This window comes from Microcebus murinus, chromosome 21 (assembly GCF_040939455.1).
Source record: "Microcebus murinus isolate Inina chromosome 21, M.murinus_Inina_mat1.0, whole genome shotgun sequence".
NCBI classification, from domain to species: domain Eukaryota; kingdom Metazoa; phylum Chordata; class Mammalia; order Primates; family Cheirogaleidae; genus Microcebus; species Microcebus murinus.
In genome coordinates, this window is record NC_134124.1 from 352,700 (window position 1) to 378,538 (window position 25,839).

General features: G+C 64.3%; 7 pseudogenes; all 7 read left to right on the top strand.

The window, feature by feature from the left end:
* Nucleotides 1–2,458: 2,458 nt before the first annotated feature.
* Nucleotides 2,459–2,577, top strand: LOC142863250 (uncharacterized; annotated as a pseudogene).
* A 3,466-nt stretch (nucleotides 2,578–6,043) lies between these two features.
* LOC142863251 (uncharacterized) lies at nucleotides 6,044–6,162 on the top strand (annotated as a pseudogene).
* A 3,463-nt stretch (nucleotides 6,163–9,625) lies between these two features.
* LOC142863252 (uncharacterized) lies at nucleotides 9,626–9,744 on the top strand (annotated as a pseudogene).
* A 3,472-nt stretch (nucleotides 9,745–13,216) lies between these two features.
* LOC142863253 (uncharacterized) lies at nucleotides 13,217–13,335 on the top strand (annotated as a pseudogene).
* A 3,466-nt stretch (nucleotides 13,336–16,801) lies between these two features.
* LOC142863254 (uncharacterized) lies at nucleotides 16,802–16,920 on the top strand (annotated as a pseudogene).
* Nucleotides 16,921–20,384: 3,464 nt separating this feature from the next.
* Nucleotides 20,385–20,503, top strand: LOC142863255 (uncharacterized; annotated as a pseudogene).
* A 3,474-nt stretch (nucleotides 20,504–23,977) lies between these two features.
* On the top strand, nucleotides 23,978–24,096 carry LOC142863257 (uncharacterized; annotated as a pseudogene).
* Nucleotides 24,097–25,839: the final 1,743 nt, after the last annotated feature.

The following is a 25,839-nucleotide window of genomic DNA, read 5'->3' on the forward strand; positions in this document are numbered from 1 at the left end:
TGGGCACTCGGGTCGCTTCCACGTCTTTGCGATTGTGAATTGTGCCCTAACTGTAACCCTAACCCTTACCCAGCCCGTCTCCTCTGCCCCTGCCTGACGCACTCCTCCCCGGCCTGGCCCGTCACTGTCCTGGGCTCCCGCCTGACCGGCTCCTCCCCGCCCGGCCTGTCACCGTCCTCTGCCCCTGCCTGACATGCTCCTTCCCGCCCGGCCTCTCACCGTCCTCGGCCCCTGCCTGACCGGCTCCTCCGTCGCCTGGGCCTTCCAAGGGCTTGGTGTGGACGCTGCTTCCAGGAAGCCCTCCAGAAACCCGGCAGCAGGGTGGCCGCAGCAGTCTCCAGCAGCCGTCCCTAAGTCGCGTGAGTGCGGGGGACGTGCCCCCGCTGTGCCCCCGCGGGGGCCCAGCCTGGTGTCTTCCCTGAGGCCCTGCGGCTGCCGGCTGGGCTGCCGCTCCCCGCAAGGGGAGAGCCGCGGAGGTGGGGACCGCCTCCTGATGGGGAGGTACACGCAGCTCTCCACGCAGCTCTCCACGTCGGATTCCGGGGCTCTCTGTCCTGCCCGAAGGCCCAGCTGGCCTGCGGGTCCTTAGAGTGGCGAAAACATCCGAAAGCTGAGATTGAGGGTCCGGTGGCTGTCTGCACTTTTGTGCTGGGCACCCCAGGGAGGCCCGGGGGCTGGCTGGACAACGTGGTCTGCTGGGCGGGGGGGTTGGAGGAGCAACTGATGCCCTTTGCACTTTGGGTAGCAAGAGTCTGAGGTGTCTCTGAGCCCTGTGCCTTGTCGGGGGTGGGGGGCGGGGGGGAGGAGGAGGTGGGAAGGGCCGGGGCCTGCAGTCCTGTTCCCGGGGTGGCACGGCAAGTGGCTTCTTCCACAGGCTGCTTGGCCTGGGCTCCCTGCACCTGGGCCTTTGGAGGACTGGCCCTGTGCTTGCCAACACTTCCTGCAGGGACCCAGAGCTGGGAGGTTGCATCTCTCAGCCCTGGGTCGGGCAGAGCCCCAGCGGGCCATGCCCACAACCTCTCTCAGCACCGGTCCCCCAGAAGGCTCCTTTGGGACCAGGATTCTCTTGCGGTGACTCTTTAAGGTCTGGCCCCTGGATGGAGGGGCACCAGGAGTAGAGGAGCAGGAAGGGGAAGGGGGTGGCCATGCGAGGGGACACTTTGAGGCCAAGTCCCAGCTTCAGCCTGATCCTCCTGGGAACCCCGCTCTGAGACAAGGAGCCGGGCTTCGCATTCCCACAGCAGCCAGTCGTGGGCTGAGGACACCTGGGGCGTTGGGAACTCCCTGGCTTCTCCTTGGTTTAACATCTAGAGCTGCTTGTGAATCGCGCCGCCACACACACCCGAGCGCAGGTGTCTTCCGCACAGACTGCGGGCCTCGCTCTTCTGAACGCCGCCGGCTCGCCACCCACCCACGCGTGAACCTGGTCAGGGTGCTTTCTCTCAGGGGCAGACTCTTTTCCGGGCGGGCTACCGGTGTCTCTGTTTGCTCGTTTCTTTCTTCCATTTCGGGAAAGTCTTCCTTGCTGGGTGTGGAAATCTCCTATGCCTTCCCTCGCCTATTCTGTCAGCTTTAAAATTCTCTTTCAGTGGCCACCCTCACAGATGGATTAGGAAACTCTTTCCGGTGCACTCATTAGTGAAATGACCTCAAGGAAGCTGGAATCCAATATCTAATGGCCGATTTTTAGCGAGTCCACACGCCAGGGTGGTCGGGGTCCAATGCAGCCCCGGCCAGGCCCAGGCCCCTTGGACTGGGCCACAGGAGGACACGGAGGAGGGTCCCGGCCCCCACGAAGCGGTGCCGGCAGTTCTCCACGGGCTTGGGCGTTTTCCAGAGGTAGGAGATGGAGGGGACTGATTTCTTCAGCGCCCCACAAACCACCCCACCCCACCCATGGGACACATCCCCAGAGAGAGACGCCCCATACACTGGCTGTGCCCCAGCCCTGGCCCCGGGGAATAGGCGGCAGCCCACCCACAGGGCGAGGGGGGGGCGCAGCTGAAAGGGGTTGTGGGGGAGGGCGGCCCCTGGCTGGGGTCAAAGGGCGAGCGCCCCGCGCTCGCGCGTGCGCAGTCAGCGGCGGCGACGCGCTGGGGGTGGGCAGCGGGTAGGTGAAGGAGGCCTGGGGAGGAGACGAGGGGGGCTGGGAGGGCTCCACCTTGGCGAGTCCAGCCGTGGAGGCGCATCTTGTGTGAGTGTGAGTGAGTGTGAGTGTGTGTGTGTGTGTATAGAGAGACAGCCCCCCCCCCCCCGCCCCGGGCCGCCCCGCCCCGCCCATCAACCCCGTCCCTGGGAGCCCGCGGGACCCGGCCGGCGAACTCAACAGGCCCGGCCCGGCGCGGGGCCTGGGGCGGGAGGCGGCGGCGGCGGCGGCGGCGGCGGCGGCGGCGGCGGCGGGGGGGAAAGCGCAGAGAGGCTCGGCTTCTTGAGCGGGGCAGGGGCGCCCTCCGCCGCCGTCTAGGGCCACCCCACCCTGAACGCCCCCGATCTCGTCTGGTCTCGGAAGCTAAGCAGGGTCGGGCCTGGTTAGTACTTGGATGGGAGACCGCCTGGGAATACCGGGTGCCACAGGCTGCTGCTTTTTTTTTTTTTTTTTTTCCTCTTGTTCTGTCCCCTTTCTGGGAGCGGGGCGGCGGCGGCCCGGGGTGGGGGTGACCCCAACCCTCAGCGCCCGCCGCGGTGCCTGGCGCCGCAGCCCGCACCGTGGGGCCTCCTCTTGTCCCAAGCCGCGACACCGCCGCCACGCGGCAGCATGCGTGGCATCTGGACTGTCAGGTCTCAGACCAAAGGTCTGCTCTGTGGGAACCGACACGCTGGAGGAAACCTTGAGAGTCTGAGAGGGGAGGGAGTTCCAGAAGAAGGCCAGGATGTCATTTTGAGGGAGTATGTGACCAGAACTCGTCCCGTTGCTTTTGGGGTTCTATGGGCTACACGCAGGAATCTTTGGTGGTGGCACCTGATGTTGGGGGATCCGGAGTCACACCCAGACCTGCTCCACAGGCCTCCTTTTACTTTTCTCTTCGGATTCATTATTTTTAAAAAGTGTCTCTTACCTCTAGGATTGCATTTTCTTTTCTCTCTCTTTTCAAGCAGATGATGGGAGTACAAGTGTTCAGGTGACATGTGTTGCCCGTGCCCCCCTCCCCCCTGTGTTCTCATTCATATACCTCTCATGTTGTTCCAGCGTATCGTGGGGGTACCAATGTTAAGGTCGGGTGCGTTGCCCTCTCCCAGCCTCCCCCCTCGGGTCAGAGCTTCAAGTGCTCCCATCCCCCAGTCGGTGCGCACCCACCCCATGCCTAATGGATGTGTATGCCCCTCCCCTCCCCCCACCCGCCCGACACCCACCCGATGAAGGTGATTCCTCTCTGTCCACTTAGGTGTCCATCCGTTCGTACCAATTTGCTGGTGAGCGCGCTCACGTGGTGCTCGTGTGTCCATTCTTGGGATACCTGGCTTACTGGAACGGGTTCCAGCTCTGGCCAGGAGAACACGAGAGGCGCCCTCTCACCGCTGCTCCTCACAGCCGAATGGCACTCCGTGGTGTCCACGCGCCACATTTTATTAATGCACTCCTGGATGGATGGGCACTCGGGTCGCTTCCACGTCTTTGCGATTGTGAATTGTGCCCTAACTGTAACCCTAACCCTTACCCAGCCCGTCTCCTCTGCCCCTGCCTGACGCACTCCTCCCCGGCCTGGCCCGTCACTGTCCTGGGCTCCCGCCTGACCGGCTCCTCCCCGCCCGGCCTGTCACCGTCCTCTGCCCCTGCCTGACATGCTCCTTCCCGCCCGGCCTCTCACCGTCCTCGGCCCCTGCCTGACCGGCTCCTCCGTCGCCTGGGCCTTCCAAGGGCTTGGTGTGGACGCTGCTTCCAGGAAGCCCTCCAGAAACCCGGCAGCAGGGTGGCCGCAGCAGTCTCCAGCAGCCGTCCCTAAGTCGCGTGAGTGCGGGGGACGTGCCCCCGCTGTGCCCCCGCGGGGGCCCAGCCTGGTGTCTTCCCTGAGGCCCTGCGGCTGCCGGCTGGGCTGCCGCTCCCCGCAAGGGGAGAGCCGCGGAGGTGGGGACCGCCTCCTGATGGGGAGGTACACGCAGCTCTCCACGCAGCTCTCCACGTCGGATTCCGGGGCTCTCTGTCCTGCCCGAAGGCCCAGCTGGCCTGCGGGTCCTTAGAGTGGCGAAAACATCCGAAAGCTGAGATTGAGGGTCCGGTGGCTGTCTGCACTTTTGTGCTGGGCACCCCAGGGAGGCCCGGGGGCTGGCTGGACAACGTGGTCTGCTGGGCGGGGGGGTTGGAGGAGCAACTGATGCCCTTTGCACTTTGGGTAGCAAGAGTCTGAGGTGTCTCTGAGCCCTGTGCCTTGTCGGGGGTGGGGGGCGGGGGGGAGGAGGAGGTGGGAAGGGCCGGGGCCTGCAGTCCTGTTCCCGGGGTGGCACGGCAAGTGGCTTCTTCCACAGGCTGCTTGGCCTGGGCTCCCTGCACCTGGGCCTTTGGAGGACTGGCCCTGTGCTTGCCAACACTTCCTGCAGGGACCCAGAGCTGGGAGGTTGCATCTCTCAGCCCTGGGTCGGGCAGAGCCCCAGCGGGCCATGCCCACAACCTCTCTCAGCACCGGTCCCCCAGAAGGCTCCTTTGGGACCAGGATTCTCTTGCGGTGACTCTTTAAGGTCTGGCCCCTGGATGGAGGGGCACCAGGAGTAGAGGAGCAGGAAGGGGAAGGGGGTGGCCATGCGAGGGGACACTTTGAGGCCAAGTCCCAGCTTCAGCCTGATCCTCCTGGGAACCCCGCTCTGAGACAAGGAGCCGGGCTTCGCATTCCCACAGCAGCCAGTCGTGGGCTGAGGACACCTGGGGCGTTGGGAACTCCCTGGCTTCTCCTTGGTTTAACATCTAGAGCTGCTTGTGAATCGCGCCGCCACACACACCCGAGCGCAGGTGTCTTCCGCACAGACTGCGGGCCTCGCTCTTCTGAACGCCGCCGGCTCGCCACCCACCCACGCGTGAACCTGGTCAGGGTGCTTTCTCTCAGGGGCAGACTCTTTTCCGGGCGGGCTACCGGTGTCTCTGTTTGCTCGTTTCTTTCTTCCATTTCGGGAAAGTCTTCCTTGCTGGGTGTGGAAATCTCCTATGCCTTCCCTCGCCTATTCTGTCAGCTTTAAAATTCTCTTTCAGTTGCCACCCTCACAGATGGATTAGGAAACTCTTTCCGGTGCACTCATTAGTGAAATGACCTCAAGGAAGCTGGAATCCAATATCTAATGGCCGATTTTTAGCGAGTCCACACGCCAGGGTGGTCGGGGTCCAATGCAGCCCCGGCCAGGCCCAGGCCCCTTGGACTGGGCCACAGGAGGACACGGAGGAGGGTCCCGGCCCCCACGAAGCGGTGCCGGCAGTTCTCCACGGGCTTGGGCGTTTTCCAGAGGTAGGAGATGGAGGGGACTGATTTCTTCAGCGCCCCACAAACCACCCCACCCCACCCATGGGACACATCCCCAGAGAGAGACGCCCCATACACTGGCTGTGCCCCAGCCCTGGCCCCGGGGAATAGGCGGCAGCCCACCCACAGGGCGAGGGGGGGGCGCAGCTGAAAGGGGTTGTGGGGGAGGGCGGCCCCTGGCTGGGGTCAAAGGGCGAGCGCCCCGCGCTCGCGCGTGCGCAGTCAGCGGCGGCGACGCGCTGGGGGTGGGCAGCGGGTAGGTGAAGGAGGCCTGGGGAGGAGACGAGGGGGGCTGGGAGGGCTCCACCTTGGCGAGTCCAGCCGTGGAGGCGCATCTTGTGTGAGTGTGAGTGAGTGTGAGTGTGTGTGTGTGTGTATAGAGAGACAGCCCCCCCCCCCCCCGCCCCGGGCCGCCCCGCCCCGCCCATCAACCCCGTCCCTGGGAGCCCGCGGGACCCGGCCGGCGAACTCAACAGGCCCGGCCCGGCGCGGGGCCTGGGGCGGGAGGCGGCGACGGCGGCGGCGGCGGCGGCGGCGGCGGCGGGGGGGAAAGCGCAGAGAGGCTCGGCTTCTTGAGCGGGGCAGGGGCGCCCTCCGCCGCCGTCTAGGGCCACCCCACCCTGAACGCCCCCGATCTCGTCTGGTCTCGGAAGCTAAGCAGGGTCGGGCCTGGTTAGTACTTGGATGGGAGACCGCCTGGGAATACCGGGTGCCACAGGCTGCTGCTTTTTTTTTTTTTTTTTTCCTCTTGTTCTGTCCCCTTTCTGGGAGCGGGGCGGCGGCGGCCCGGGGTGGGGGTGACCCCAACCCTCAGCGCCCGCCGCGGTGCCTGGCGCCGCAGCCCGCACCGTGGGGCCTCCTCTTGTCCCAAGCCGCGACACCGCCGCCACGCGGCAGCATGCGTGGCATCTGGACTGTCAGGTCTCAGACCAAAGGTCTGCTCTGTGGGAACCGACACGCTGGAGGAAACCTTGAGAGTCTGAGAGGGGAGGGAGTTCCAGAAGAAGGCCAGGATGTCATTTTGAGGGAGTATGTGACCAGAACTCGTCCCGTTGCTTTTGGGGTTCTATGGGCTACACGCAGGAATCTTTGGTGGTGGCACCTGATGTTGGGGGATCCGGAGTCACACCCAGACCTGCTCCACAGGCCTCCTTTTACTTTTCTCTTCGGATTCATTATTTTTAAAAAGTGTCTCTTACCTCTAGGATTGCATTTTCTTTTCTCTCTCTTTTCAAGCAGATGATGGGAGTACAAGTGTTCAGGTGACATGTGTTACCCGTGCCCCCCTCCCCCCTGTGTTCTCATTCATATACCTCTCATGTTGTTCCAGCGTATCGTGGGGGTACCAATGTTAAGGTCGGGTGCGTTGCCCTCTCCCAGCCTCCCCCCTCGGGTCAGAGCTTCAAGTGCTCCCATCCCCCAGTCGGTGCGCACCCACCCCATGCCTAATGGATGTGTATGCCCCTCCCCTCCCCCCACCCGCCCGACACCCACCCGATGAAGGTGATTCCTCTCTGTCCACTTAGGTGTCCATCCGTTCGTACCAATTTGCTGGTGAGCGCGCTCACGTGGTGCTCGTGTGTCCATTCTTGGGATACCTGGCTTACTGGAACGGGTTCCAGCTCTGGCCAGGAGAACACGAGAGGCGCCCTCTCACCGCTGCTCCTCACAGCCGAATGGCACTCCGTGGTGTCCACGCGCCACATTTTATTAATGCACTCCTGGATGGATGGGCACTCGGGTCGCTTCCACGTCTTTGCGATTGTGAATTGTGCCCTAACTGTAACCCTAACCCTTACCCAGCCCGTCTCCTCTGCCCCTGCCTGACGCACTCCTCCCCGGCCTGGCCCGTCACTGTCCTGGGCTCCCGCCTGACCGGCTCCTCCCCGCCCGGCCTGTCACCGTCCTCTGCCCCTGCCTGACATGCTCCTTCCCGCCCGGCCTCTCACCGTCCTCGGCCCCTGCCTGACCGGCTCCTCCGTCGCCTGGGCCTTCCAAGGGCTTGGTGTGGACGCTGCTTCCAGGAAGCCCTCCAGAAACCCGGCAGCAGGGTGGCCGCAGCAGTCTCCAGCAGCCGTCCCTAAGTCGCGTGAGTGCGGGGGACGTGCCCCCGCTGTGCCCCCGCGGGGGCCCAGCCTGGTGTCTTCCCTGAGGCCCTGCGGCTGCCGGCTGGGCTGCCGCTCCCCGCAAGGGGAGAGCCGCGGAGGTGGGGACCGCCTCCTGATGGGGAGGTACACGCAGCTCTCCACGCAGCTCTCCACGTCGGATTCCGGGGCTCTCTGTCCTGCCCGAAGGCCCAGCTGGCCTGCGGGTCCTTAGAGTGGCGAAAACATCCGAAAGCTGAGATTGAGGGTCCGGTGGCTGTCTGCACTTTTGTGCTGGGCACCCCAGGGAGGCCCGGGGGCTGGCTGGACAACGTGGTCTGCTGGGCGGGGGGGTTGGAGGAGCAACTGATGCCCTTTGCACTTTGGGTAGCAAGAGTCTGAGGTGTCTCTGAGCCCTGTGCCTTGTCGGGGGTGGGGGGCGGGGGGGAGGAGGAGGTGGGAAGGGCCGGGGCCTGCAGTCCTGTTCCCGGGGTGGCACGGCAAGTGGCTTCTTCCACAGGCTGCTTGGCCTGGGCTCCCTGCACCTGGGCCTTTGGAGGACTGGCCCTGTGCTTGCCAACACTTCCTGCAGGGACCCAGAGCTGGGAGGTTGCATCTCTCAGCCCTGGGTCGGGCAGAGCCCCAGCGGGCCATGCCCACAACCTCTCTCAGCACCGGTCCCCCAGAAGGCTCCTTTGGGACCAGGATTCTCTTGCGGTGACTCTTTAAGGTCTGGCCCCTGGATGGAGGGGCACCAGGAGTAGAGGAGCAGGAAGGGGAAGGGGGTGGCCATGCGAGGGGACACTTTGAGGCCAAGTCCCAGCTTCAGCCTGATCCTCCTGGGAACCCCGCTCTGAGACAAGGAGCCGGGCTTCGCATTCCCACAGCAGCCAGTCGTGGGCTGAGGACACCTGGGGCGTTGGGAACTCCCTGGCTTCTCCTTGGTTTAACATCTAGAGCTGCTTGTGAATCGCGCCGCCACACACACCCGAGCGCAGGTGTCTTCCGCACAGACTGCGGGCCTCGCTCTTCTGAACGCCGCCGGCTCGCCACCCACCCACGCGTGAACCTGGTCAGGGTGCTTTCTCTCAGGGGCAGACTCTTTTCCGGGCGGGCTACCGGTGTCTCTGTTTGCTCGTTTCTTTCTTCCATTTCGGGAAAGTCTTCCTTGCTGGGTGTGGAAATCTCCTATGCCTTCCCTCGCCTATTCTGTCAGCTTTAAAATTCTCTTTCAGTGGCCACCCTCACAGATGGATTAGGAAACTCTTTCCGGTGCACTCATTAGTGAAATGACCTCAAGGAAGCTGGAATCCAATATCTAATGGCCGATTTTTAGCGAGTCCACACGCCAGGGTGGTCGGGGTCCAATGCAGCCCCGGCCAGGCCCAGGCCCCTTGGACTGGGCCACAGGAGGACACGGAGGAGGGTCCCGGCCCCCACGAAGCGGTGCCGGCAGTTCTCCACGGGCTTGGGCGTTTTCCAGAGGTAGGAGATGGAGGGGACTGATTTCTTCAGCGCCCCACAAACCACCCCACCCCACCCATGGGACACATCCCCAGAGAGAGACGCCCCATACACTGGCTGTGCCCCAGCCCTGGCCCCGGGGAATAGGCGGCAGCCCACCCACAGGGCGAGGGGGGGGCGCAGCTGAAAGGGGTTGTGGGGGAGGGCGGCCCCTGGCTGGGGTCAAAGGGCGAGCGCCCCGCGCTCGCGCGTGCGCAGTCAGCGGCGGCGACGCGCTGGGGGTGGGCAGCGGGTAGGTGAAGGAGGCCTGGGGAGGAGACGAGGGGGGCTGGGAGGGCTCCACCTTGGCGAGTCCAGCCGTGGAGGCGCATCTTGTGTGAGTGTGAGTGAGTGTGAGTGTGTGTGTGTGTGTATAGAGAGACAGCCCCCCCCCCCCGCCCCGGGCCGCCCCGCCCCGCCCATCAACCCCGTCCCTGGGAGCCCGCGGGACCCGGCCGGCGAACTCAACAGGCCCGGCCCGGCGCGGGGCCTGGGGCGGGAGGCGGCGGCGGCGGCGGCGGCGGCGGCGGCGGCGGCGGGGGGGAAAGCGCAGAGAGGCTCGGCTTCTTGAGCGGGGCAGGGGCGCCCTCCGCCGCCGTCTAGGGCCACCCCACCCTGAACGCCCCCGATCTCGTCTGGTCTCGGAAGCTAAGCAGGGTCGGGCCTGGTTAGTACTTGGATGGGAGACCGCCTGGGAATACCGGGTGCCACAGGCTGCTGCTTTTTTTTTTTTTTTTTTTTTTCCTCTTGTTCTGTCCCCTTTCTGGGAGAGGGGCGGCGGCGGCCCGGGGTGGGGGTGACCCCAACCCTCAGCGCCCGCCGCGGTGCCTGGCGCCGCAGCCCGCACCGTGGGGCCTCCTCTTGTCCCAAGCCGCGACACCGCCGCCACGCGGCAGCATGCGTGGCATCTGGACTGTCAGGTCTCAGACCAAAGGTCTGCTCTGTGGGAACCGACACGCTGGAGGAAACCTTGAGAGTCTGAGAGGGGAGGGAGTTCCAGAAGAAGGCCAGGATGTCATTTTGAGGGAGTATGTGACCAGAACTCGTCCCGTTGCTTTTGGGGTTCTATGGGCTACACGCAGGAATCTTTGGTGGTGGCACCTGATGTTGGGGGATCCGGAGTCACACCCAGACCTGCTCCACAGGCCTCCTTTTACTTTTCTCTTCGGATTCATGATTTTTAAAAAGTGTCTCTTACCTCTAGGATTGCATTTTCTTTTCTCTCTCTTTTCAAGCAGATGATGGGAGTACAAGTGTTCAGGTGACATGTGTTGCCCGTGCCCCCCTCCCCCCTGTGTTCTCATTCATATACCTCTCATGTTGTTCCAGCGTATCGTGGGGGTACCAATGTTAAGGTCGGGTGCGTTGCCCTCTCCCAGCCTCCCCCCTCGGGTCAGAGCTTCAAGTGCTCCCATCCCCCAGTCGGTGCGCACCCACCCCATGCCTAATGGATGTGTATGCCCCTCCCCTCCCCCCACCCGCCCGACACCCACCCGATGAAGGTGATTCCTCTCTGTCCACTTAGGTGTCCATCCGTTCGTACCAATTTGCTGGTGAGCGCGCTCACGTGGTGCTCGTGTGTCCATTCTTGGGATACCTGGCTTACTGGAACGGGTTCCAGCTCTGGCCAGGAGAACACGAGAGGCGCCCTCTCACCGCTGCTCCTCACAGCCGAATGGCACTCCGTGGTGTCCACGCGCCACATTTTATTAATGCACTCCTGGATGGATGGGCACTCGGGTCGCTTCCACGTCTTTGCGATTGTGAATTGTGCCCTAACTGTAACCCTAACCCTTACCCAGCCCGTCTCCTCTGCCCCTGCCTGACGCACTCCTCCCCGGCCTGGCCCGTCACTGTCCTGGGCTCCCGCCTGACCGGCTCCTCCCCGCCCGGCCTGTCACCGTCCTCTGCCCCTGCCTGACATGCTCCTTCCCGCCCGGCCTCTCACCGTCCTCGGCCCCTGCCTGACCGGCTCCTCCGTCGCCTGGGCCTTCCAAGGGCTTGGTGTGGACGCTGCTTCCAGGAAGCCCTCCAGAAACCCGGCAGCAGGGTGGCCGCAGCAGTCTCCAGCAGCCGTCCCTAAGTCGCGTGAGTGCGGGGGACGTGCCCCCGCTGTGCCCCCGCGGGGGCCCAGCCTGGTGTCTTCCCTGAGGCCCTGCGGCTGCCGGCTGGGCTGCCGCTCCCCGCAAGGGGAGAGCCGCGGAGGTGGGGACCGCCTCCTGATGGGGAGGTACACGCAGCTCTCCACGCAGCTCTCCACGTCGGATTCCGGGGCTCTCTGTCCTGCCCGAAGGCCCAGCTGGCCTGCGGGTCCTTAGAGTGGCGAAAACATCCGAAAGCTGAGATTGAGGGTCCGGTGGCTGTCTGCACTTTTGTGCTGGGCACCCCAGGGAGGCCCGGGGGCTGGCTGGACAACGTGGTCTGCTGGGCGGGGGGGTTGGAGGAGCAACTGATGCCCTTTGCACTTTGGGTAGCAAGAGTCTGAGGTGTCTCTGAGCCCTGTGCCTTGTCGGGGGTGGGGGGCGGGGGGGAGGAGGAGGTGGGAAGGGCCGGGGCCTGCAGTCCTGTTCCCGGGGTGGCACGGCAAGTGGCTTCTTCCACAGGCTGCTTGGCCTGGGCTCCCTGCACCTGGGCCTTTGGAGGACTGGCCCTGTGCTTGCCAACACTTCCTGCAGGGACCCAGAGCTGGGAGGTTGCATCTCTCAGCCCTGGGTCGGGCAGAGCCCCAGCGGGCCATGCCCACAACCTCTCTCAGCACCGGTCCCCCAGAAGGCTCCTTTGGGACCAGGATTCTCTTGCGGTGACTCTTTAAGGTCTGGCCCCTGGATGGAGGGGCACCAGGAGTAGAGGAGCAGGAAGGGGAAGGGGGTGGCCATGCGAGGGGACACTTTGAGGCCAAGTCCCAGCTTCAGCCTGATCCTCCTGGGAACCCCGCTCTGAGACAAGGAGCCGGGCTTCGCATTCCCACAGCAGCCAGTCGTGGGCTGAGGACACCTGGGGCGTTGGGAACTCCCTGGCTTCTCCTTGGTTTAACATCTAGAGCTGCTTGTGAATCGCGCCGCCACACACACCCGAGCGCAGGTGTCTTCCGCACAGACTGCGGGCCTCGCTCTTCTGAACGCCGCCGGCTCGCCACCCACCCACGCGTGAACCTGGTCAGGGTGCTTTCTCTCAGGGGCAGACTCTTTTCCGGGCGGGCTACCGGTGTCTCTGTTTGCTCGTTTCTTTCTTCCATTTCGGGAAAGTCTTCCTTGCTGGGTGTGGAAATCTCCTATGCCTTCCCTCGCCTATTCTGTCAGCTTTAAAATTCTCTTTCAGTGGCCACCCTCACAGATGGATTAGGAAACTCTTTCCGGTGCACTCATTAGTGAAATGACCTCAAGGAAGCTGGAATCCAATATCTAATGGCCGATTTTTAGCGAGTCCACACGCCAGGGTGGTCGGGGTCCAATGCAGCCCCGGCCAGGCCCAGGCCCCTTGGACTGGGCCACAGGAGGACACGGAGGAGGGTCCCGGTCCCCACGAAGCGGTGCCGGCAGTTCTCCACGGGCTTGGGCGTTTTCCAGAGGTAGGAGATGGAGGGGACTGATTTCTTCAGCGCCCCACAAACCACCCCACCCCACCCATGGGACACATCCCCAGAGAGAGACGCCCCATACACTGGCTGTGCCCCAGCCCTGGCCCCGGGGAATAGGCGGCAGCCCACCCACAGGGCGAGGGGGGGGCGCAGCTGAAAGGGGTTGTGGGGGAGGGCGGCCCCTGGCTGGGGTCAAAGGGCGAGCGCCCCGCGCTCGCGCGTGCGCAGTCAGCGGCGGCGACGCGCTGGGGGTGGGCAGCGGGTAGGTGAAGGAGGCCTGGGGAGGAGACGAGGGGGGCTGGGAGGGCTCCACCTTGGCGAGTCCAGCCGTGGAGGCGCATCTTGTGTGAGTGTGAGTGAGTGTGAGTGTGTGTGTGTGTGTATAGAGAGACAGCCCCCCCCCCCCCCGCCCCGGGCCGCCCCGCCCCGCCCATCAACCCCGTCCCTGGGAGCCCGCGGGACCCGGCCGGCGAACTCAACAGGCCCGGCCCGGCGCGGGGCCTGGGGCGGGAGGCGGCGGCGGCGGCGGCGGCGGCGGCGGCGGCGGCGGCGGGGGGGAAAGCGCAGAGAGGCTCGGCTTCTTGAGCGGGGCAGGGGCGCCCTCCGCCGCCGTCTAGGGCCACCCCACCCTGAACGCCCCCGATCTCGTCTGGTCTCGGAAGCTAAGCAGGGTCGGGCCTGGTTAGTACTTGGATGGGAGACCGCCTGGGAATACCGGGTGCCACAGGCTGCTGCTTTTTTTTTTTTTTTTTTTTTTCCTCTTGTTCTGTCCCCTTTCTGGGAGAGGGGCGGCGGCGGCCCGGGGTGGGGGTGACCCCAACCCTCAGCGCCCGCCGCGGTGCCTGGCGCCGCAGCCCGCACCGTGGGGCCTCCTCTTGTCCCAAGCCGCGACACCGCCGCCACGCGGCAGCATGCGTGGCATCTGGACTGTCAGGTCTCAGACCAAAGGTCTGCTCTGTGGGAACCGACACGCTGGAGGAAACCTTGAGAGTCTGAGAGGGGAGGGAGTTCCAGAAGAAGGCCAGGATGTCATTTTGAGGGAGTATGTGACCAGAACTCGTCCCGTTGCTTTTGGGGTTCTATGGGCTACACGCAGGAATCTTTGGTGGTGGCACCTGATGTTGGGGGATCCGGAGTCACACCCAGACCTGCTCCACAGGCCTCCTTTTACTTTTCTCTTCGGATTCATGATTTTTAAAAAGTGTCTCTTACCTCTAGGATTGCATTTTCTTTTCTCTCTCTTTTCAAGCAGATGATGGGAGTACAAGTGTTCAGGTGACATGTGTTGCCCGTGCCCCCCTCCCCCCTGTGTTCTCATTCATATACCTCTCATGTTGTTCCAGCGTATCGTGGGGGTACCAATGTTAAGGTCGGGTGCGTTGCCCTCTCCCAGCCTCCCCCCTCGGGTCAGAGCTTCAAGTGCTCCCATCCCCCAGTCGGTGCGCACCCACCCCATGCCTAATGGATGTGTATGCCCCTCCCCTCCCCCCACCCGCCCGACACCCACCCGATGAAGGTGATTCCTCTCTGTCCACTTAGGTGTCCATCCGTTCGTACCAATTTGCTGGTGAGCGCGCTCACGTGGTGCTCGTGTGTCCATTCTTGGGATACCTGGCTTACTGGAACGGGTTCCAGCTCTGGCCAGGAGAACACGAGAGGCGCCCTCTCACCGCTGCTCCTCACAGCCGAATGGCACTCCGTGGTGTCCACGCGCCACATTTTATTAATGCACTCCTGGATGGATGGGCACTCGGGTCGCTTCCACGTCTTTGCGATTGTGAATTGTGCCCTAACTGTAACCCTAACCCTTACCCAGCCCGTCTCCTCTGCCCCTGCCTGACGCACTCCTCCCCGGCCTGGCCCGTCACTGTCCTGGGCTCCCGCCTGACCGGCTCCTCCCCGCCCGGCCTGTCACCGTCCTCTGCCCCTGCCTGACATGCTCCTTCCCGCCCGGCCTCTCACCGTCCTCGGCCCCTGCCTGACCGGCTCCTCCGTCGCCTGGGCCTTCCAAGGGCTTGGTGTGGACGCTGCTTCCAGGAAGCCCTCCAGAAACCCGGCAGCAGGGTGGCCGCAGCAGTCTCCAGCAGCCGTCCCTAAGTCGCGTGAGTGCGGGGGACGTGCCCCCGCTGTGCCCCCGCGGGGGCCCAGCCTGGTGTCTTCCCTGAGGCCCTGCGGCTGCCGGCTGGGCTGCCGCTCCCCGCAAGGGGAGAGCCGCGGAGGTGGGGACCGCCTCCTGATGGGGAGGTACACGCAGCTCTCCACGCAGCTCTCCACGTCGGATTCCGGGGCTCTCTGTCCTGCCCGAAGGCCCAGCTGGCCTGCGGGTCCTTAGAGTGGCGAAAACATCCGAAAGCTGAGATTGAGGGTCCGGTGGCTGTCTGCACTTTTGTGCTGGGCACCCCAGGGAGGCCCGGGGGCTGGCTGGACAACGTGGTCTGCTGGGCGGGGGGGTTGGAGGAGCAACTGATGCCCTTTGCACTTTGGGTAGCAAGAGTCTGAGGTGTCTCTGAGCCCTGTGCCTTGTCGGGGGTGGGGGGCGGGGGGGAGGAGGAGGTGGGAAGGGCCGGGGCCTGCAGTCCTGTTCCCGGGGTGGCACGGCAAGTGGCTTCTTCCACAGGCTGCTTGGCCTGGGCTCCCTGCACCTGGGCCTTTGGAGGACTGGCCCTGTGCTTGCCAACACTTCCTGCAGGGACCCAGAGCTGGGAGGTTGCATCTCTCAGCCCTGGGTCGGGCAGAGCCCCAGCGGGCCATGCCCACAACCTCTCTCAGCACCGGTCCCCCAGAAGGCTCCTTTGGGACCAGGATTCTCTTGCGGTGACTCTTTAAGGTCTGGCCCCTGGATGGAGGGGCACCAGGAGTAGAGGAGCAGGAAGGGGAAGGGGGTGGCCATGCGAGGGGACACTTTGAGGCCAAGTCCCAGCTTCAGCCTGATCCTCCTGGGAACCCCGCTCTGAGACAAGGAGCCGGGCTTCGCATTCCCACAGCAGCCAGTCGTGGGCTGAGGACACCTGGGGCGTTGGGAACTCCCTGGCTTCTCCTTGGTTTAACATCTAGAGCTGCTTGTGAATCGCGCCGCCACACACACCCGAGCGCAGGTGTCTTCCGCACAGACTGCGGGCCTCGCTCTTCTGAACGCCGCCGGCTCGCCACCCACCCACGCGTGAACCTGGTCAGGGTGCTTTCTCTCAGGGGCAGACTCTTTTCCGGGCGGGCTACCGGTGTCTCTGTTTGCTCGTTTCTTTCTTCCATTTCGGGAAAGTCTTCCTTGCTGGGTGTGGAAATCTCCTATGCCTTCCCTCGCCTATTCTGTCAGCTTTAAAATTCTCTTTCAGTTGCCACCCTCACAGATGGATTAGGAAACTCTTTCCGGTGCACTCATTAGTGAAATGACCTCAAGGAAGCTGGAATCCAATATCTAATGGCCGATTTTTAGCGAGTCCACACGCCAGGGTGGTCGGGGTCCAATGCAGCCCCGGCCAGGCCCAGGCCCCTTGGACTGGGCCACAGGAGGACACGGAGGAGGGTCCCGGCCCCCACGAAGCGGTGCCGGCAGTTCTCCACGGGCTTGGGCGTTTTCCAGAGGTAGGAGATGGAGGGGACTGATTTCTTGAGCGCCCCACAAACCACCCCACCCCACCCATGGGACACATCCCCAGAGAGAGACGCCCCATACACTGGCTGTGCCCCAGCCCTGGCCCCGGGGAATAGGCGGCAGCCCACCCACAGGGCGAGGGGGGGGCGCAGCTGAAAGGGGTTGTGGGGGAGGGCGGCCCCTGGCTGGGGTCAAAGGGCGAGCGCCCCGCGCTCGCGCGTGCGCAGTCAGCGGCGGCGACGCGCTGGGGGTGGGCAGCGGGTAGGTGAAGGAGGCCTGGGGAGGAGACGAGGGGGGCTGGGAGGGCTCCACCTTGGCGAGTCCAGCCGTGGAGGCGCATCTTGTGTGAGTGTGAGTGAGTGTGAGTGTGTGTGTGTGTGTATAGAGAGACAGCCCCCCCCCCCCCCGCCCCGGGCCGCCCCGCCTCGCCCATCAACCCCGTCCCTGGGAGCCCGCGGGACCCGGCCGAACTCAACAGGCCCGGCCCGGCGCGGGGCCTGGGGCGGGAGGCGGCGGCGGCGGCGGCGGCGGCGGCGGCGGCGGCGGGGGGGAAAGCGCAGAGAGGCTCGGCTTCTTGAGCGGGGCAGGGGCGCCCTCCGCCGCCGTCTAGGGCCACCCCACCCTGAACGCCCCCGATCTCGTCTGGTCTCGGAAGCTAAGCAGGGTCGGGCCTGGTTAGTACTTGGATGGGAGACCGCCTGGGAATACCGGGTGCCACAGGCTGCTGCTTTTTTTTTTTTTTTTTTCCTCTTGTTCTGTCCCCTTTCTGGGAGCGGGGCGGCGGCGGCCCGGGGTGGGGGTGACCCCAACCCTCAGCGCCCGCCGCGGTGCCTGGCGCCGCAGCCCGCACCGTGGGGCCTCCTCTTGTCCCAAGCCGCGACACCGCCGCCACGCGGCAGCATGCGTGGCATCTGGACTGTCAGGTCTCAGACCAAAGGTCTGCTCTGTGGGAACCGACACGCTGGAGGAAACCTTGAGAGTCTGAGAGGGGAGGGAGTTCCAGAAGAAGGCCAGGATGTCATTTTGAGGGAGTATGTGACCAGAACTCGTCCCGTTGCTTTTGGGGTTCTATGGGCTACACGCAGGAATCTTTGGTGGTGGCACCTGATGTTGGGGGATCCGGAGTCACACCCAGACCTGCTCCACAGGCCTCCTTTTACTTTTCTCTTCGGATTCATTATTTTTAAAAAGTGTCTCTTACCTCTAGGATTGCATTTTCTTTTCTCTCTCTTTTCAAGCAGATGATGGGAGTACAAGTGTTCAGGTGACATGTGTTGCCCGTGCCCCCCTCCCCCCTGTGTTCTCATTCATATACCTCTCATGTTGTTCCAGCGTATCGTGGGGGTACCAATGTTAAGGTCGGGTGCGTTGCCCTCTCCCAGCCTCCCCCCTCGGGTCAGAGCTTCAAGTGCTCCCATCCCCCAGTCGGTGCGCACCCACCCCATGCCTAATGGATGTGTATGCCCCTCCCCTCCCCCCACCCGCCCGACACCCACCCGATGAAGGTGATTCCTCTCTGTCCACTTAGGTGTCCATCCGTTCGTACCAATTTGCTGGTGAGCGCGCTCACGTGGTGCTCGTGTGTCCATTCTTGGGATACCTGGCTTACTGGAACGGGTTCCAGCTCTGGCCAGGAGAACACGAGAGGCGCCCTCTCACCGCTGCTCCTCACAGCCGAATGGCACTCCGTGGTGTCCACGCGCCACATTTTATTAATGCACTCCTGGATGGATGGGCACTCGGGTCGCTTCCACGTCTTTGCGATTGTGAATTGTGCCCTAACTGTAACCCTAACCCTTACCCAGCCCGTCTCCTCTGCCCCTGCCTGACGCACTCCTCCCCGGCCTGGCCCGTCACTGTCCTGGGCTCCCGCCTGACCGGCTCCTCCCCGCCCGGCCTGTCACCGTCCTCTGCCCCTGCCTGACATGCTCCTTCCCGCCCGGCCTCTCACCGTCCTCGGCCCCTGCCTGACCGGCTCCTCCGTCGCCTGGGCCTTCCAAGGGCTTGGTGTGGACGCTGCTTCCAGGAAGCCCTCCAGAAACCCGGCAGCAGGGTGGCCGCAGCAGTCTCCAGCAGCCGTCCCTAAGTCGCGTGAGTGCGGGGGACGTGCCCCCGCTGTGCCCCCGCGGGGGCCCAGCCTGGTGTCTTCCCTGAGGCCCTGCGGCTGCCGGCTGGGCTGCCGCTCCCCGCAAGGGGAGAGCCGCGGAGGTGGGGACCGCCTCCTGATGGGGAGGTACACGCAGCTCTCCACGCAGCTCTCCACGTCGGATTCCGGGGCTCTCTGTCCTGCCCGAAGGCCCAGCTGGCCTGCGGGTCCTTAGAGTGGCGAAAACATCCGAAAGCTGAGATTGAGGGTCCGGTGGCTGTCTGCACTTTTGTGCTGGGCACCCCAGGGAGGCCCGGGGGCTGGCTGGACAACGTGGTCTGCTGGGCGGGGGGGTTGGAGGAGCAACTGATGCCCTTTGCACTTTGGGTAGCAAGAGTCTGAGGTGTCTCTGAGCCCTGTGCCTTGTCGGGGGTGGGGGGCGGGGGGGAGGAGGAGGTGGGAAGGGCCGGGGCCTGCAGTCCTGTTCCCGGGGTGGCACGGCAAGTGGCTTCTTCCACAGGCTGCTTGGCCTGGGCTCCCTGCACCTGGGCCTTTGGAGGACTGGCCCTGTGCTTGCCAACACTTCCTGCAGGGACCCAGAGCTGGGAGGTTGCATCTCTCAGCCCTGGGTCGGGCAGAGCCCCAGCGGGCCATGCCCACAACCTCTCTCAGCACCGGTCCCCCAAAAGGCTCCTTTGGGACCAGGATTCTCTTGCGGTGACTCTTTAAGGTCTGGCCCCTGGATGGAGGGGCACCAGGAGTAGAGGAGCAGGAAGGGGAAGGGGGTGGCCATGCGAGGGGACACTTTGAGGCCAAGTCCCAGCTTCAGCCTGATCCTCCTGGGAACCCCGCTCTGAGACAAGGAGCCGGGCTTCGCATTCCCACAGCAGCCAGTCGTGGGCTGAGGACACCTGGGGCGTTGGGAACTCCCTGGCTTCTCCTTGGTTTAACATCTAGAGCTGCTTGTGAATCGCGCCGCCACACACACCCGAGCGCAGGTGTCTTCCGCACAGACTGCGGGCCTCGCTCTTCTGAACGCCGCCGGCTCGCCACCCACCCACGCGTGAACCTGGTCAGGGTGCTTTCTCTCAGGGGCAGACTCTTTTCCGGGCGGGCTACCGGTGTCTCTGTTTGCTCGTTTCTTTCTTCCATTTCGGGAAAGTCTTCCTTGCTGGGTGTGGAAATCTCCTATGCCTTCCCTCGCCTATTCTGTCAGCTTTAAAATTCTCTTTCAGTGGCCACCCTCACAGATGGATTAGGAAACTCTTTCCGGTGCACTCATTAGTGAAATGACCTCAAGGAAGCTGGAATCCAATATCTAATGGCCGATTTTTAGCGAGTCCACACGCCAGGGTGGTCGGGGTCCAATGCAGCCCCGGCCAGGCCCAGGCCCCTTGGACTGGGCCACAGGAGGACACGGAGGAGGGTCCCGGCCCCCACGAAGCGGTGCCGGCAGTTCTCCACGGGCTTGGGCGTTTTCCAGAGGTAGGAGATGGAGGGGACTGATTTCTTCAGCGCCCCACAAACCACCCCACCCCACCCATGGGACACATCCCCAGAGAGAGACGCCCCATACACTGGCTGTGCCCCAGCCCTGGCCCCGGGGAATAGGCGGCAGCCCACCCACAGGGCGAGGGGGGGGCGCAGCTGAAAGGGGTTGTGGGGGAGGGCGGCCCCTGGCTGGGGTCAAAGGGCGAGCGCCCCGCGCTCGCGCGTGCGCAGTCAGCGGCGGCGACGCGCTGGGGGTGGGCAGCGGGTAGGTGAAGGAGGCCTGGGGAGGAGACGAGGGGGGCTGGGAGGGCTCCACCTTGGCGAGTCCAGCCGTGGAGGCGCATCTTGTGTGAGTGTGAGTGAGTGTGAGTGTGTGTGTGTGTGTATAGAGAGACAGCCCCCCCCCCCCCGCCCCGGGCCGCCCCGCCCCGCCCATCAACCCCGTCCCTGGGAGCCCGCGGGACCCGGCCGGCGAACTCAACAGGCCCGGCCCGGCGCGGGGCCTGGGGCGGGAGGCGGCGACGGCGGCGGCGGCGGCGGCGGCGGCGGCGGGGGGGAAAGCGCAGAGAGGCTCGGCTTCTTGAGCGGGGCAGGGGCGCCCTCCGCCGCCGTCTAGGGCCACCCCACCCTGAACGCCCCCGATCTCGTCTGGTCTCGGAAGCTAAGCAGGGTCGGGCCTGGTTAGTACTTGGATGGGAGACCGCCTGGGAATACCGGGTGCCACAGGCTGCTGCTTTTTTTTTTTTTTTTTTTCCTCTTGTTCTGTCCCCTTTCTGGGAGCGGGGCGGCGGCGGCCCGGGGTGGGGGTGACCCCAACCCTCAGCGCCCGCCGCGGTGCCTGGCGCCGCAGCCCGCACCGTGGGGCCTCCTCTTGTCCCAAGCCGCGACACCGCCGCCACGCGGCAGCATGCGTGGCATCTGGACTGTCAGGTCTCAGACCAAAGGTCTGCTCTGTGGGAACCGACACGCTGGAGGAAACCTTGAGAGTCTGAGAGGGGAGGGAGTTCCAGAAGAAGGCCAGGATGTCATTTTGAGGGAGTATGTGACCAGAACTCGTCCCGTTGCTTTTGGGGTTCTATGGGCTACACGCAGGAATCTTTGGTGGTGGCACCTGATGTTGGGGGATCCGGAGTCACACCCAGACCTGCTCCACAGGCCTCCTTTTACTTTTCTCTTCGGATTCATGATTTTTAAAAAGTGTCTCTTACCTCTAGGATTGCATTTTCTTTTCTCTCTCTTTTCAAGCAGATGATGGGAGTACAAGTGTTCAGGTGACATGTGTTGCCCGTGCCCCCCTCCCCCCTGTGTTCTCATTCATATACCTCTCATGTTGTTCCAGCGTATCGTGGGGGTACCAATGTTAAGGTCGGGTGCGTTGCCCTCTCCCAGCCTCCCCCCTCGGGTCAGAGCTTCAAGTGCTCCCATCCCCCAGTCGGTGCGCACCCACCCCATGCCTAATGGATGTGTATGCCCCTCCCCTCCCCCCACCCGCCCGACACCCACCCGATGAAGGTGATTCCTCTCTGTCCACTTAGGTGTCCATCCGTTCGTACCAATTTGCTGGTGAGCGCGCTCACGTGGTGCTCGTGTGTCCATTCTTGGGATACCTGGCTTACTGGAACGGGTTCCAGCTCTGGCCAGGAGAACACGAGAGGCGCCCTCTCACCGCTGCTCCTCACAGCCGAATGGCACTCCGTGGTGTCCACGCGCCACATTTTATTAATGCACTCCTGGATGGATGGGCACTCGGGTCGCTTCCACGTCTTTGCGATTGTGAATTGTGCCCTAACTGTAACCCTAACCCTTACCCAGCCCGTCTCCTCTGCCCCTGCCTGACGCACTCCTCCCCGGCCTGGCCCGTCACTGTCCTGGGCTCCCGCCTGACCGGCTCCTCCCCGCCCGGCCTGTCACCGTCCTCTGCCCCTGCCTGACATGCTCCTTCCCGCCCGGCCTCTCACCGTCCTCGGCCCCTGCCTGACCGGCTCCTCCGTCGCCTGGGCCTTCCAAGGGCTTGGTGTGGACGCTGCTTCCAGGAAGCCCTCCAGAAACCCGGCAGCAGGGTGGCCGCAGCAGTCTCCAGCAGCCGTCCCTAAGTCGCGTGAGTGCGGGGGACGTGCCCCCGCTGTGCCCCCGCGGGGGCCTAGCCTGGTGTCTTCCCTGAGGCCCTGCGGCTGCCGGCTGGGCTGCCGCTCCCCGCAAGGGGAGAGCCGCGGAGGTGGGGACCGCCTCCTGATGGGGAGGTACACGCAGCTCTCCACGCAGCTCTCCACGTCGGATTCCGGGGCTCTCTGTCCTGCCCGAAGGCCCAGCTGGCCTGCGGGTCCTTAGAGTGGCGAAAACATCCGAAAGCTGAGATTGAGGGTCCGGTGGGTGTCTGCACTTTTGTGCTGGGCACCCCAGGGAGGCCCGGGGGCTGGCTGGACAACGTGGTCTGCTGGGCGGGGGGGTTGGAGGAGCAACTGATGCCCTTTGCACTTTGGGTAGCAAGAGTCTGAGGTGTCTCTGAGCCCTGTGCCTTGTCGGGGGTGGGGGGCGGGGGGGAGGAGGAGGTGGGAAGGGCCGGGGCCTGCAGTCCTGTTCCCGGGGTGGCACGGCAAGTGGCTTCTTCCACAGGCTGCTTGGCCTGGGCTCCCTGCACCTGGGCCTTTGGAGGACTGGCCCTGTGCTTGCCAACACTTCCTGCAGGGACCCAGAGCTGGGAGGTTGCATCTCTCAGCCCTGGGTCGGGCAGAGCCCCAGCGGGCCATGCCCACAACCTCTCTCAGCACCGGTCCCCCAGAAGGCTCCTTTGGGACCAGGATTCTCTTGCGGTGACTCTTTAAGGTCTGGCCCCTGGATGGAGGGGCACCAGGAGTAGAGGAGCAGGAAGGGGAAGGGGGTGGCCATGCGAGGGGACACTTTGAGGCCAAGTCCCAGCTTCAGCCTGATCCTCCTGGGAACCCCGCTCTGAGACAAGGAGCCGGGCTTCGCATTCCCACAGCAGCCAGTTGTGGGCTGAGGACACCTGGGGCGTTGGGAACTCCCTGGCTTCTCCTTGGTTTAACATCTAGAGCTGCTTGTGAATCGCGCCGCCACACACACCCGAGCGCAGGTGTCTTCCGCACAGACTGCGGGCCTCGCTCTTCTGAACGCCGCCGGCTCGCCACCCACCCACGCGTGAACCTGGTCAGGGTGCTTTCTCTCAGGGGCAGACTCTTTTCCGGGCGGGCTACCGGTGTCTCTGTTTGCTCGTTTCTTTCTTCCATTTCGGGAAAGTCTTCCTTGCTGGGTGTGGAAATCTCCTATGCCTTCCCTCGCCTATTCTGTCAGCTTTAAAATTCTCTTTCAGTGGCCACCCTCACAGATGGATTAGGAAACTCTTTCCGGTGCACTCATTAGTGAAATGACCTCAAGGAAGCTGGAATCCAATATCTAATGGCCGATTTTTAGCGAGTCCACACGCCAGGGTGGTCGGGGTCCAATGCAGCCCCGGCCAGGCCCAGGCCCCTTGGACTGGGCCACAGGAGGACACGGAGGAGGGTCCCGGCCCCCACGAAGCGGTGCCGGCAGTTCTCCACGGGCTTGGGCGTTTTCCAGAGGTAGGAGATGGAGGGGACTGATTTCTTCAGCGCCCCACAAACCACCCCACCCCACCCATGGGACACATCCCCAGAGAGAGACGCCCCATACACTGGCTGTGCCCCAGCCCTGGCCCCGGGGAATAGGCGGCAGCCCACCCACAGGGCGAGGGGGGGGCGCAGCTGAAAGGGGTTGTGGGGGAGGGCGGCCCCTGGCTGGGGTCAAAGGGCGAGCGCCCCGCGCTCGCGCGTGCGCAGTCAGCGGCGGCGACGCGCTGGGGGTGGGCAGCGGGTAGGTGAAGGAGGCCTGGGGAGGAGACGAGGGGGGCTGGGAGGGCTCCACCTTGGCGAGTCCAGCCGTGGAGGCGCATCTTGTGTGAGTGTGAGTGAGTGTGAGTGTGTGTGTGTGTGTATAGAGAGACAGCCCCCCCCCCCCCCCCGCCCCGGGCCGCCCCGCCCCGCCCATCAACCCCGTCCCTGGGAGCCCGCGGGACCCGGCCGGCGAACTCAACAGGCCCGGCCCGGCGCGGGGCCTGGGGCGGGAGGCGGCGGCGGCGGCGGCGGCGGCGGCGGCGGCGGCGGCGGCGGGGGGGAAAGCGCAGAGAGGCTCGGCTTCTTGAGCGGGGCAGGGACGCCCTCCGCCGCCGTCTAGGGCCACCCCACCCTGAACGCCCCCGATCTCGTCTGGTCTCGGAAGCTAAGCAGGGTCGGGCCTGGTTAGTACTTGGATGGGAGACCGCCTGGGAATACCGGGTGCCACAGGCTGCTGCTTTTTTTTTTTTTTTTTTTCCTCTTGTTCTGTCCCCTTTCTGGGAGCGGGGCGGCGGCGGCCCGGGGTGGGGGTGACCCCAACCCTCAGCGCCCGCCGCGGTGCCTGGCGCCGCAGCCCGCACCGTGGGGCCTCCTCTTGTCCCAAGCCGCGACACCGCCGCCACGCGGCAGCATGCGTGGCATCTGGACTGTCAGGTCTCAGACCAAAGGTCTGCTCTGTGGGAACCGACACGCTGGAGGAAACCTTGAGAGTCTGAGAGGGGAGGGAGTTCCAGAAGAAGGCCAGGATGTCATTTTGAGGGAGTATGTGACCAGAACTCGTCCCGTTGCTTTTGGGGTTCTATGGGCTACACGCAGGAATCTTTGGTGGTGGCACCTGATGTTGGGGGATCCGGAGTCACACCCAGACCTGCTCCACAGGCCTCCTTTTACTTTTCTCTTCGGATTCATGATTTTTAAAAAGTGTCTCTTACCTCTAGGATTGCATTTTCTTTTCTCTCTCTTTTCAAGCAGATGATGGGAGTACAAGTGTTCAGGTGACATGTGTTGCCCGTGCCCCCCTCCCCCCTGTGTTCTCATTCATATACCTCTCATGTTGTTCCAGCGTATCGTGGGGGTACCAATGTTAAGGTCGGGTGCGTTGCCCTCTCCCAGCCTCCCCCCTCGGGTCAGAGCTTCAAGTGCTCCCATCCCCCAGTCGGTGCGCACCCACCCCATGCCTAATGGATGTGTATGCCCCTCCCCTCCCCCCACCCGCCCGACACCCACCCGATGAAGGTGATTCCTCTCTGTCCACTTAGGTGTCCATCCGTTCGTACCAATTTGCTGGTGAGCGCGCTCACGTGGTGCTCGTGTGTCCATTCTTGGGATACCTGGCTTACTGGAACGGGTTCCAGCTCTGGCCAGGAGAACACGAGAGGCGCCCTCTCACCGCTGCTCCTCACAGCCGAATGGCACTCCGTGGTGTCCACGCGCCACATTTTATTAATGCACTCCTGGATGGATGGGCACTCGGGTCGCTTCCACGTCTTTGCGATTGTGAATTGTGCCCTAACTGTAACCCTAACCCTTACCCAGCCCGTCTCCTCTGCCCCTGCCTGACGCACTCCTCCCCGGCCTGGCCCGTCACTGTCCTGGGCTCCCGCCTGACCGGCTCCTCCCCGCCCGGCCTGTCACCGTCCTCTGCCCCTGCCTGACATGCTCCTTCCCGCCCGGCCTCTCACCGTCCTCGGCCCCTGCCTGACCGGCTCCTCCGTCGCCTGGGCCTTCCAAGGGCTTGGTGTGGACGCTGCTTCCAGGAAGCCCTCCAGAAACCCGGCAGCAGGGTGGCCGCAGCAGTCTCCAGCAGCCGTCCCTAAGTCGCGTGAGTGCGGGGGACGTGCCCCCGCTGTGCCCCCGCGGGGGCCCAGCCTGGTGTCTTCCCTGAGGCCCTGCGGCTGCCGGCTGGGCTGCCGCTCCCCGCAAGGGGAGAGCCGCGGAGGTGGGGACCGCCTCCTGATGGGGAGGTACACGCAGCTCTCCACGCAGCTCTCCACGTCGGATTCCGGGGCTCTCTGTCCTGCCCGAAGGCCCAGCTGGCCTGCGGGTCCTTAGAGTGGCGAAAACATCCGAAAGCTGAGATTGAGGGTCCGGTGGCTGTCTGCACTTTTGTGCTGGGCACCCCAGGGAGGCCCGGGGGCTGGCTGGACAACGTGGTCTGCTGGGCGGGGGGGTTGGAGGAGCAACTGATGCCCTTTG